Source organism: Zosterops lateralis, assembly GCF_965231275.1.
Source record: "Zosterops lateralis genome assembly, chromosome: 1".
Lineage (NCBI taxonomy): Eukaryota > Metazoa > Chordata > Aves > Passeriformes > Zosteropidae > Zosterops > Zosterops lateralis.
Window position 1 is genome coordinate 33261601 of NC_139762.1, and position 12715 is coordinate 33274315.

The 12715-nt window shown below is 43.0% G+C and overlaps 1 protein-coding gene across 5 annotated transcripts in view; it reads right to left on the reverse strand.

The window, feature by feature from the left end:
• Positions 1 to 11216, reverse strand: part of HYCC1 (hyccin PI4KA lipid kinase complex subunit 1) — a 43045-nt gene extending 31829 nt beyond the window's left edge. For 3 of the 5 annotated variants that reach the window (XM_083855735.1, XM_083855739.1, XM_083855738.1), the window contains exon 1: positions 11154 to 11216. The gene's annotated coding sequence lies outside the window, so the exon portion shown is untranslated. Of the gene's footprint in view, positions 1 to 7518; positions 7582 to 11153 lie in introns of those variants that run through there. The other 2 variants (XM_083855736.1, XM_083855737.1) reach the window with 2 other exon arrangements.
• Between the last annotated feature and the right edge of the window lie 1499 nt (positions 11217 to 12715).

Consider the following 12715-nt stretch of genomic DNA (forward strand, 5'->3'; position numbering starts at 1 on the left):
TATTAGCTATATGCATCATACAGAAATAGAATTTAAATTAAGTAACATTAAAATGAGTACAAGCACAAGCTTAACTGAATTAATTAGAAAGTTTTAGAAATCTTGTCTGTTTTCTATGTATGAAGATTTCTATAATTCGTGTTGAGAACATCAGTAAACTGGCATTTCCACAGTACATGACACAGTGCTCTTATCACTTCTATAAGGGAAAGTGGTGCTGCACAAGTTCACCACTGACAAGAAACATTCTGTACAGAACCCCAAACAAACTTACTGGTCTTTTATACCTTAGTTCCTTAAGACCAAAGTACACTACATCCCTACAAAGTCAGGAAGCTTCCTCAAAACCCAAAGGCAAATTTAAAACAGTGAAATACAAAAAACTATAGAGAAAATAATTGTGTTGCAGCTTTAATTTTAGTATTGCACGTAAGTCTTGAACCAAGTAACTGTCTTTTCAAAAACATGGAGCATTACTTTGGTAGCAATGCTATAACATGTGGTTCTTTGCCTGCCCAACCTTCAATGTTACCCCAGTATTACCTTTACAGGCAGTTACTCACTTGATCTATTTGTGAAGTCTATTTGCTGCAAGCTAATTTTAAAAACCAAGTTTTGTTTTCTAAGTGAAAATTTCAAGTCACCTCATGTTAGAGTTTGTTCAGAACATTCAGTCATATGAAAAGAAAGGTGCTGGGTAATTCAGCTGCTGAAAGGCTCTCAGCACAAAGCATGCACAGGCAGATGCTACACAATAGCTTGAGTATGACTAAATAGCATGTGGAGAACTGGGCAGAGGCTGAACTTCATCTCTGAGCATTGACTGTAAAAGACACAATTTTAACACCTTCTACCATTACAGCACATAGTTTCAGCTAGTACAAGTCCAGAAGCATTCATCTGGCAAGTAGTTTAGCAGTGACCTATCAGAAGGAAAATGACACAGCTCACAGAGCAGGACAGGAGTTTGAGAGACTCTTCACCTACTTTTTAGCAGCAACGTTAAGAATGCAAGAATTTTGATCAAAACTTTCCAACTCTGCTGGCTAAGAATGAGATTTTAGGAGATTGCCTATTTCCAACCCTGCTCTAGGTATTTGCACCTCATTCAATTTGGAAAGCAGAGATGTCTACCTGCAAACCAGACACTAACTTTAGAAGATACTACACAATCCACATGAGGAAGAAATTTTGTGGTAGCTCGTGGGACTTCATTTCAATTGAATCTTCCTTCTGCTTTCATAAAATGTGAGGAGCTCCACAAACTGAGAATTGGGCTGCAAAAATCACAGGTGCTTCAAAAGTGGCTTATGTCAGATTCAAACCAGGACAGGGTTAATTTTTGCAGTAGCTAGGAAGGGCATAGCCAGGATCCAGATGCTATTCTATACTGCCTCATCATCACCAGGGGAAGCACTTGGGGGTAGCCAGCTCTGCAGGGTGAGCAATCATGTGTGAATCGTTTGCCTATTTTGTACACTTTGTTATTGACAGTGTAGCTGTTACTGTTTGCTTTCTTACTCCCTTTCTGTTTCCAGTAAATTGTTCCTATCTCAACCTATAATCTTTACTTCTTGTGCCCCTAATTCTGCTCTCCATCCCTACGAAGGGGAGAGGGAAAGGGAGACTGGGTGAGCAGCTGCAGTTTGGAAGGTTTTGGTGGGAACATGAAATGGGGTAACAACATTCCTATGCCAGGACAGCCTTATCTAGTAAAGCACAGGCCCCTCTTTCAGGCCAAACCCATTCCAGGGCACCCAGCCCTTCACAGAGAAAGGAGAGATCTCCCCGAGACTCCTGTTGGTTCCTCCTGATTAGTTGTGTCACCCCACTGGGCTACCCAGGGAAGATCTACAATGTAGCATAGTACCAGACATGATCAAATGCATCTGATCAAATGCAACTGCAATGAAAAGGCTTGATTTCGACTCCAGAGCCCTTATTTTAAGTACTATGATACATCCCGTCACCCTAACCCTACCAATGCAGCAGCATTAGCATTCCTGATAACCTTCTATCTGCAAAATATTATCTCTAGTATATCATTTCCTCAACAATCATGAAAGAAAAGCAAGAACCTTGCCATCAGGAATACACCACAGATTTTATGGCAAAAAGAGGTTTATGAAAGTCTACTGATAGGTGTTTTAGTAGCTCATTTTCACAGGGAAATAAAGAAAAAAACAACCCATACAAAGGTGCATTTTCCAGAAGAGGACTGCATCAATACTGCAAATAACCTTAGGACTTAGTTTTAGTGGTCAATAACTGCTCCCTGTTAAATTACAGAATTAAAATATCATCGATATAAGAATGCAATGCATGTATTTAGCTGTGTTAAACAGTTTCAGCAAGAAACATGTTTTCTCTCTTCATGACAGTTCCCTTATTCTTCCTCATCCCTCCACTCTCCCCCACCCCCACAACAGCCCATCCGTATATACTCACAAGACTAGACACAGTCATCTGAAAAACATTTCAGAGCAACTAAGATCAATTTTGTGGGTTTTTACATACTGTACAAGTTACAGAAAAGTATGACTTCTCAACTAAAATTTTTAAGAGCAGGACCCACGCTTCTGTCTCATTCAGAAGATACATCCAATACATTGAATGCTCTATTGTCACATATAAACACTGTGATAGAGACAAAATATATGCAACTCAAAGTCTCAAGAGAATTTACTACCCCGTATGTCTTGCTCTGCATTGTAATTTCAAAAAAAAAAGTCAAATCCCTAAAGCATAATAGTGTCAAAGCAGAAAAGGATTATAATTGTCTTACATTAAGAGATGTATTAATTTAGATTGAATTCATGTTAGATGAAAAAGCTTTTAAAATAAAAAGCTCCCATTTCATGAAAGCATCTAAAGGTCAGAATATTAATAAAATAAAAGAAATAAAAACCTAATAAAACTCAAATTATACAGGTTCTGGAAGGACTCTTTATTTGAGTTCAGATTTCCAGGGTAATGGTGTTACCAAGTAATCTGCCATTATTCCCAAGTCACAACAACGGAATGTTTCTAAGGAATTTATATTGTTATCACTTGAGTAGCAGAAAACAGTTTAAGATTGAAAATAACAGAGCATACATTTATTTTCTTTTTCTGTTTCTTTTATTAGCATTCTCATTAAATCACACAATGTCTTCTGCTCAAGACAGGCCTGATTTTTAAGAGCATTTTTTACGTATCTAGTAGTTCTAGAAGAAGCGAGTGGTGCTTCTATAATCAGTCATCAATTCAGAGTCCTGGCTTAGAGCACAGATTTGATGATTTAGAGCCAGGCAAATATTTCTGTAGCCTAACTACAAAGTGGTCAAAATATATTTCTATAATAATCTCAAGTCTGTGAACTTCAGAACTTGATTTAGTATTGTGCTTACAAGCAGCAACTGAGAAGTCACTTGAATGGCAGACACACTTGTGCCAATACATGGGAATTGCTCACTGATTGCACATGTATCTGGGGCCAGTGGAGTGAATGAACCACAGCTGAGGGACATCAATACAGCCTAACAACCCTCGGACACAACATGTGCTGCTTGTAAAAACTGTCATAAGCACACAAAAGAAGTGTTGCAATGAACCAAGAGCAAACAACCTCCATCACACTGGATGAAAAAAACCAAATATAATCTAAGTGAATGGCCACTTTTCAAACAATATGACATTTGAGGGGTGGGGGTTAATTGCACAAAACAAAAAGATCATACACCTATCATTTGATATCAGCGGACACATTTAAAGAACTTCTTCAAGGGTGTGGCATCTCTTGGTTCCTGTTTCATGACTCAGTTAACTTCCTATTTTCACTTTTGTCAGTTCCTCTATTTACTGTATAAGCAGGACCTTCATCTAGGGGCTCCTTCTTCCCGTGATGTCAAATGTATGACATCCTACTTCACCTACTGAATTTATACAGGACTTTTATTCTACCACACCAAGAAGCAGCTGTAAATGCTTAGGGCAGTCCCTGCCACCGTTTCACAGATTGAAGAGGCTTTGTGAGCACAGGTGAACTAGCATCCACTTCTTTACCAAAACAGGACAAAAATCTCTAAGCCACTTCTGAATACCCCTAAAACAGGAATGAACCGAAGATTTCCATTACTTCCTTAAGGAACAAATTATTGTGTGTATTATGTATGCAAGGGAATGGCACAGTTGATTACGTTGTTTCAGGTGGAAAATCACTGTAATTTTTCCCTGCACAGCCACAGTTTGCCAGTAACAGTCTAGGATAAAATATTACTGTATAAATAACCACTCCATTCTAGTAAAACCACTTGGTAACCAATGCAAATGCATATGCTTCAGATATTCTTAAATTTTAGCCTAAGAACAAAGAGAATGGTATCAAAAATACATATACCAACTAAAGTAAGGCAACAAAAGAATTAAAAGTAGCAGAGACTGCAAATTTACTCGGCCAATGCCCAGCATGATGTGGAAGTGCAGGAAGAGTAATTCAGCTATATTTGTACACATTACTGGAAATGCAACAAAACTTCAACCAGTTCCAGCTAAGACAACAGAATCCTGTTACTTCAAGCTGTATCATTACAGACTAAGCAAAACAGATGTTTCCTTTGTTGTGTTTCACCGAGTAACAGAACAAATTTGATTGTCTGAAGTGTCTCATCACAACACGACTGTTGTGAAAATACCCCTCATCTACAGCATTGACACATAATGTTGCTGAGAAAACAGGGAGGGGAGTAAAGAAATTCAACGTTTTTTCATCAGCTTTACAATTAAATGTAAATCACATTCTCTTAAGACAGGCAGAAATTGGTAAATATTACACCAGCATTCACAAAGCTACAGATGCACATGTAAGCAGATGCACAGAATTACTCTCAAAAGCCTCTCACCTACTCCTCTGGCTGCTGCACTGGGAATTTAGTTCAAAGCAGGGGAAAAAAATGCAGGAGCCTATCAGTCTTTCTACACCTGACATACGGCATCAATATAATTAGGAACGTAAGAGATGTGAGCGGAAAGACTGCAGCTTATTGAGCCTAAAAGCTGTAACTGAGTAAAGACAGTAGCACGTCTGCAGCCTGTGACATGAAGCAGGCAGGTATTTTGGCACAGCCTAAAGGAATTCAATAAGAAATATATTCTTTTAACTCAGTATATAGTAATTGGTTTAACCAGACATGCTATTAACCACAAACAGTAGGAAAACACTCAGTATTCCACTGGCAAATTGAGTCTAAATTGACTGTAAGGAACATAAAATTGTTGCTTTAGCACAAAGTACCAAGACCTAAGGAACTCCCCAATACTTCTCCTTCTCTCACTTTGATCACTTTTCTCCCCTTCACCAGCTTAACACCAAATGCAGGATGCTGCAGTCTACTACTTCAAATCTGGAAGAAACACTGTTTCCTTCAGCCAGCCAATAGTGCAAAGGAGTATTTACTGTGGGGGAAAAATTTCACTTTTATACTTGAAGATGCTTTAGTCTACTTCCTCAGGTAGAGATGTGACTGTAGCATATCTGTCAAGTTTTATACAGTACACTGAAAATATTCACAATATCCTAACTGACAGAGAAGGTGGCTGGTGTTAAAAACCTGACAAATGCAATTTTTAAAAATTTACTAGGTCAACTTAATGCTTTTACACATATTCCAGTCATCTCCTATAATATAGCAAATAACATTAAAGGATTGAAAAAAATTAAGAGTAGAAAAAAATGCTTTTACTTATGAGAACAGGATTCAACTGCTGAAAACAAATCACAATGACATAGTACAGCCTTGTCCATTAACCAGACACTCATGGAGATCTTATATTATCCAGCAGTAGCTCTTGTACAATACTCAAAACTACTAGACAGCTTAATTGTTGAGTATTAGATATAATTCCCTACCACATATTTAAAGTGCAATGGGATTTTTCCTCTCTTCCTAAACAAAAGAACTGCAATAAAATATAGCAAAAGTAGTGAATCATGGTGTTCAGTATTAGCAAAATAATAAAGTTGTATGCACTGTTCATCAGGTTGAAATGAATGCCTTACTGAAGCATAAATATTTATCTAGTGCAAACAGCAGGAAACCTTAGGAGATAGCAAGGCTTTAAGCACTAAAGTGTGTTAATTAGTATCCAGTACAGCTTTCAGAGCATGCTATGCTATTTTTAAGTAAAGGTTAGCTTCCAATTAGAGGAAAGTATGAAAATGTAAAGGTAAGAGGTAAGAGAGCCTAAGAAAGATGTCTTTAATAGCTACCAAAAGTGCCCCCCAAATATACCTTTTTTTTGTCACAAAGTTTAGAATGAGAGCTCTCATGCCAATCAGGATGGAATACAGATACTGAGCAACTTTTGCGTCAGCAACACGTATGTTTTACTAATATTACTTTCACCTAAATTTCTCCGCTGCATTTCAGTTGCTACACAGCATTTCACATCATCAGAGATTAGAGGTGGAAAAAACAAAAAACATCCATCTGTTTTGAAGAGATAACCCATTTCCAAGTCTTCGTCTCAACAATTGGATGATTCTTCAGCACTGCCGGTCATTTATAAATTAGGAAATGTTTCATGCATACCCCCACATTCCATGGCATTCTACTTATACAAGAGTGATGATAATTAAATATCTGTCCAAAGTCCATGTCCTTTATTGATTCCAGTTCTAATATATAATGCTACTAATAATAACTTTTTATTGAACCCATCTGTTTTACATTTGTACACTATTTAGAAGTTACACTGAAGCCTAATAAACAGAACCCTTAATTCATCACGCAAACTACACCAATGTCCCCCCCTTTCTGGTACTACAAGACAAAATAGGGTCACATTCAGACAATTTCAGGACTCACTTGGCTCTAAGTTATACTGCTTTCATTCACTGTCTTTCCAGTTGTTAGCAAAGCATGTAAGTTCATGTGGGGATGTGACTAAAGAAACTGCCATAAATAACAGTTGCCCTCACAGACTCGGCCAAGATGCTATTTTTATTCTGCTCCTCTTGAACGTGGTCCTGATTAGGGCAAAGGCTTCAAAACAGTTCCACCACAAGTACGAGAAAATATTTCATATCCAGCACTAATTAAGAAATGCTATAAACTGAAAACTATTACAGTTGTTAGATCTTCCAGATGTTGGTTTTGGTATTTTGGGGTATTTTTTGTATCTAATCCAAGCGTATTTGAGTCTTCATGCTAGCAAAGTTCCAGCACAAGTTCTGATAGAAATCTGATTTACAGAAAGAACAAATGCAGAAGCATTTCACCTGTCAGCCTTGTGCAAAATTTTTTAAATGCTTTCAAATAACTTTAAATAATTCAAGTGTCAGTTGTTTATAGATAAAATCTCAAATTCATGCAGAAGTACTTAATCTAAAAAGCGTGTGCATACACTTACACATTACAGAGTTAAGAGTCTGGCCATTGCAGGAATAAACGTTTTAATGTCATGCAGAGATTGAGCAGCAGCTTTAAACACAGCCCAGCAGCAAAATGCAGTTGCTACACATTAAGAACATTTTCATACTTTAGTACTCCTTGTCTTCAACAACACTGACACAGAGTTCTGTCCTTATCCTGACACCTTGTTGTCTTCCAAGATTATCTCATGAAGCATTTCAAATAAACTAATCCAATTTAAGTTTCTAAATAACTGTTGCTAATAATAAAAATGGTTTCATTTTCATTTCATTCCAACACATTCTCCACTTCCAAATGTGCATTTCATACATCACCATTTCAATTTTAGCAACTGAGGACAGCAAATGCCAAAAGGGCTATTTTTCCTGGAACAGAAAGAAAATACAGATTTAAAGAAAAGATCTCATGCCTGAAATTTTATTTTAAGTGGTCTTTTATATATATATACTTGCATGAACAGAATAGCATTAAAAAAACAAAAGCAGTAATTCTCCTAAGCATGGAAACTACAAGATTCCAGTAAATCAACAAACTCTTTCAACTACATACCAACACACTGAAAGACACTGCATATAAACTGTGGGTTCTAAGCATGCTGTATTTCTATAATCCCATGGAAGTCTCAGAGATTAGACAGAGTCACTCCAGTCAAACTATTTAACCTCAGCAGATAATTACAGATGGGCAGTCTTCGGTTTTTCTGAAGTGTACAAGTTTTGGACTGTAGTTCTCTTCAAAGAAAAGAGAGTACACAGGTCACGCTGTCAGGCTTTTCATTTCCTATACAGCAAGATCAGATCTCCTGCTTAAATTTCATGTCCCTTCCTTTTGGAAGAGTGACAGCTTGGTAACACTGGACATAAGGCAGGCGAGTGCAGTGATTCACAGGTGTAGATTCCACCTCTGCTAACAAAACTATCCACACAGTCCTATGGGAGACCTAAGGATAACCTTTGTACCCAATCTTCCATTTGGGAGAGAGGAAGCATGCCAGGTTGTGCAGAGAGTGCATTTATCAGAGGGAAGGGCTGGGAATGAAACCTGACCTGGCAATTCACCTAACGGATTTAAGTCTAAGCTCTTCCTGATGGAAGCTTTGTATGTTTGCTGAGTGCACAGGTGATCTTTGTTAAAAGCCCAAGAGCTACTCCATTTTAATATTCTCATCAACATCAACATTTATGCCTCTTGAAAGTTTCATCTGAAAGCCTCAAGTACTCCACGAGCTCTTAGACCCAAAGGGAAGCCTGGGAACAGTGACTTTTCTCTAAGAAATCATTTTGCAAACTACGCGTTCTCCATACAACCTGAAAAAACAGTGTCACATCAGACCACTTATTTTCTAATTAAAATAACCAGACATTAACCAACATCTCATAACCAATAATCTAAACCACCAGAACGAACAAGGTGATTTTCACATTGCATGCATTAAAGTCAGAGACAGGTTAAGAAGACAACCTAATATGTACTTTAAGGTAGGCTTTAATGAAAATCAATTCCCTGACATGAACATGAGGGAGGTTCAAGACACTGGGGGTTTAGAGGAATGTGTACTGTGAATGAGACTTCAACTCAGTGACTTACTATTAGGTTTGACCCAGTCAGATGCATCAGCAAATGGGCTCATCTCCCAGCTTAGAGACAGCCCCACTGTGCTAAGGAAAACACAGATGACACACACCACTTGTAGTGCCCAGCCTTACAATATCTCACACACATGCTTGTGATACAAGTCCTCATAAAATTAGAATCCAAGTGACTTAACTACCCAGCTATGCCTGGGAACATGTCTCCTATGGACTCTCTCAAGTGAAAGCAAATTCAGGAGACTACAGCAGAATTTCAATGTGATTCTACCCCTGACAGCCTTTTTCCTTGGAAGAAGCTTTCTGATTAAATTTAACATGTTCCTTCAAAACAGCTCACCACTGCAAGGAAGTGAATTGTTACAATTAATAAATCATCCCAACTTCCCAACTAGTACCAAACTTCCTCAAAATTATCATGCCTCAGATAAAAGGCCTATTAGAAGTGCCTTGCCTCACAAAGAGATTATCACAGAAGAGAAGCAGTTCTGCATTCCAAAAGTAGCTGGTTTATATTTTTTTCCTACTCTGGAGGAAAAAATACATCCAAAAACACCACCAGAATGATCTAAAATTCAATTTCAAAGTACATTACTTTTACCAAAACTATTTCACTGATGAAACTACAACAGATTGCGAATTACTTTGACCACATCATACAACAGTACTTACTTTTTCTAACATAAAAGAACTTGTTGAAAGGTGGAGGGCACAAAAGCAAGTCGTCATTCGGGCGTGAACCTATATGATCTTTAAGTTCCCTTCTAACCCAACCTTTCTATGATATTGTGGAAAGGACAAACTTCTGAAAAACCACTGTAGCATGTAAGCCCATTATTGGAGGGAAAAAGTGCAGGAAAGCCTTTTAGATACCATGAAATCCAGTCATCAATGTCACACTATGCTTTGCTCCATATAACACTGCTTTTTTTTGCCTCTTTGCAATGCAATTTGCTCTGCTTGCTTTAAAAAAAAAAAAAAAAAAAAAAAAAAAGTCACTAAATCTGAATTTACAGCTAATGACCCTAACACCAATAATGTAACAGAAACTTTTATATTTTGCTCTTCTACAGTCATCTCCTCACACACAGGCAGTGTACGTTAAAACTTCTGAAAGGTCGATACCAGCAGAACCTCAGAATCTTCACGCACACAAATCTTCTCCCTGGGAACCTGAGGCTGAGGAGCTTTTTGGGCAGAGAGACAGAATTCAACTGGACGGGGAACAAACGTGATGGCTGCCGGGACTACACGGGACACGACGAGTCCAGGGGCACCGTCTCTGCTCCCATGGTTAGGGCGGGCACACGGGGCACAGGGAAGGTGACTGCAGTCAAAGCGGCAGCCGGCGGCACACACCAGCCCTGCAGCCCCGCGGCGCTGCCCGCCCGAGCCGCCGCTCCAACTGTTGCCGCCGCCGCCTCCCGCAGCCCGCGCCGGGCACAACTCCCCGCGGCAGCGACACCCCGAACGTGCCCACGGCACGGGGCAGGGCGAAGGCGTTTCACCGCACGCCGCCCAACTGTGCCCAAGCCTCGCCACGGAGGTTTGCGGCGGCGCCGGGAAGCCCCGCACCGCGCTGCCGGCTCGGCTCCGCTCCGGGGACACCGCGGGAGCAGCTCCTTTGTCTCTCCCGCAGCCCCGGCCGCCTTCTCCCGGCCGCACAAGGCGCCGCTGCCCCGCCGGCCCCCAGACGCCCCGGCCATGCCCGCTGTGCCCTGCGGCAGCCGGACCGGGCGCGGGCGGAGCGCGGCCAGCGGGCGGCCAGACGCGGCCGGGATGCCGGGGGGCCCTGGGAGGACCCGCGGGAAGGGGGGAAGCCGCAGCCGGTGCCCGGAGCGCCGCCCCGCAGCCCCGCACCGGGGGCAGGGAGCCGCCCTGCCCCTCCATCGCCCTCGGGCACCGGCCCTGCCCCCGGCAACTCGGCCGCCCCCTCCCGGCCTCCCTCCCCGCGCCCTGCACCGCCCGGCGAGTCACGGCCGCTCCAGCCGCGCGCCGCCCGCTGCCCCAGGGCGGGGCACGGGACCCGCGGTCCGGGGGGGGCTCAGTCGGCCGCCAGTTGCCCGACGGCCGCGACCGCCCCGTCGGGGATGCGCCAGCCCCGCGCGGGAAAAAAGTTGTCCCCGCGTGAGCGGCCGGGAATCGAACTCACCCTCCCGCCCGGCGGCTCCGCCGCGGCCGCGACTCAAACTCGCCCTCCCGCCGGGAGCGGCAGCGGAGGGCGGACACCGCCCCGCCCCGCCGCTGCCTGGCGGCGCCCGCAGCCAACCGGGGCGCGCAGCGCGGTCACGCCAGCCAATAGCGCGGCAGAGCGGGCCGTGCGCGCGGCCCGAGCCCCGGTGGGCGGGGCCGGCCCGCTCCGAGGGCGGGCGGGCGCGGGGGGCGCGCTGTGAGGGCGCCCCGGGGCGGGCACGGAAGCCGGACAAGGCATCGGCTCCCCGCCGCGGCTGGGCCGGGAGCGTGGTCCCGGGACGTGCTCAGGCGGAGTCCGGAGTGCTGGGCAGGGTCGTGCCCCGCGGGGAGATGCGCCCTCCGGGCCAGCGCCCGCTCCCGAAACTGCCCTGCGAGCGCGGATAGCAGCGGGCTCTCGGAACGAAACGCGCGGCAGCGCTTGGGGTGGGTTCGGGAGAGCAACACCGGAGCTGCGTGTGTTCTACCGCTGTCCCAAAGCACACATTCCCCCCGGCTGTCCCTTGGCAATACAAACAGAGCTGGAGGCAGGAGCAGGGCAGGCGCCCCGGTCTGACAGTGCCGCAGCCCAGCAAAGGTGCGCCTGACAGGAGTGCCCCACAGGAGCGCCCCACAGGAGTGCCTCACAGGAGTGCCCCACAGGAGGGGCTCCACAGGAGAGCCCCACAGGAGGGGCTCCACAGGAGGGGCTCCACAGGAGTGCTCCACAGGAGTGCCCCACAGGAGGGGCTCCACAGACACCCTGAGGGGAGGGACACGGAATTGAGTGACTCTTCATTTTCATCAGGCGTGTCTTAATCAGCATTTAGAGACTGGATTCTTATCAGGCTTCCCCAAGTGAAGCAAGTCTCATTCCAATTCCACATACCTCGAAGGCCTTTTCAAATACTAGTTTTTTCTCCTTTTTTTTTTTTTTTTTTTTTTAAATCCCTGCTCTTTGGACGGCTCTGAAGAACAATTTTGAAATAAAACCACATGTCCCACAAACAGCTACTTTTTATGTTTACATTTTTTTGTTACCACCAGAGTTTCTTTGTAAATATGCTTTCAGGATGTAAGTTTTATTCCTCAGAAGCGTGCACTTCTGGTAATCCTCTGGATTAACAAAGATTAACCTAACCAGTAATCTAATTGCTGTGTGGTGAAATCAAGGCAAGGAGGCTGTGATTTGGTCTGTGTCAAATATCATGTAATGACAGAGCCTGAATTAACCCCACCAACACTGTCACAAAGTGCTGTCCCATATGATTACTCATTTAAAAGCCATGGTCTTCTATGCCTTGCACATGTTCATTTCCTCAGTTACTCTGTACAGGTAAGATATTGTGTTCACACACAAGTTTTTAGACTTGTCTGGAGCCTTGAAACTGAGAAAATACTAGGTTGAATGCACCTCTTCTTGGCCATCCTGCATATGGACATCAGTACCATTCTGACTGAGCTGTTTCTAGACTTGTGCTATGTTGCCATTCATTTCCATAGGTATATAGGATACTAATTTGTTGACAATAAAATATTTTCAAT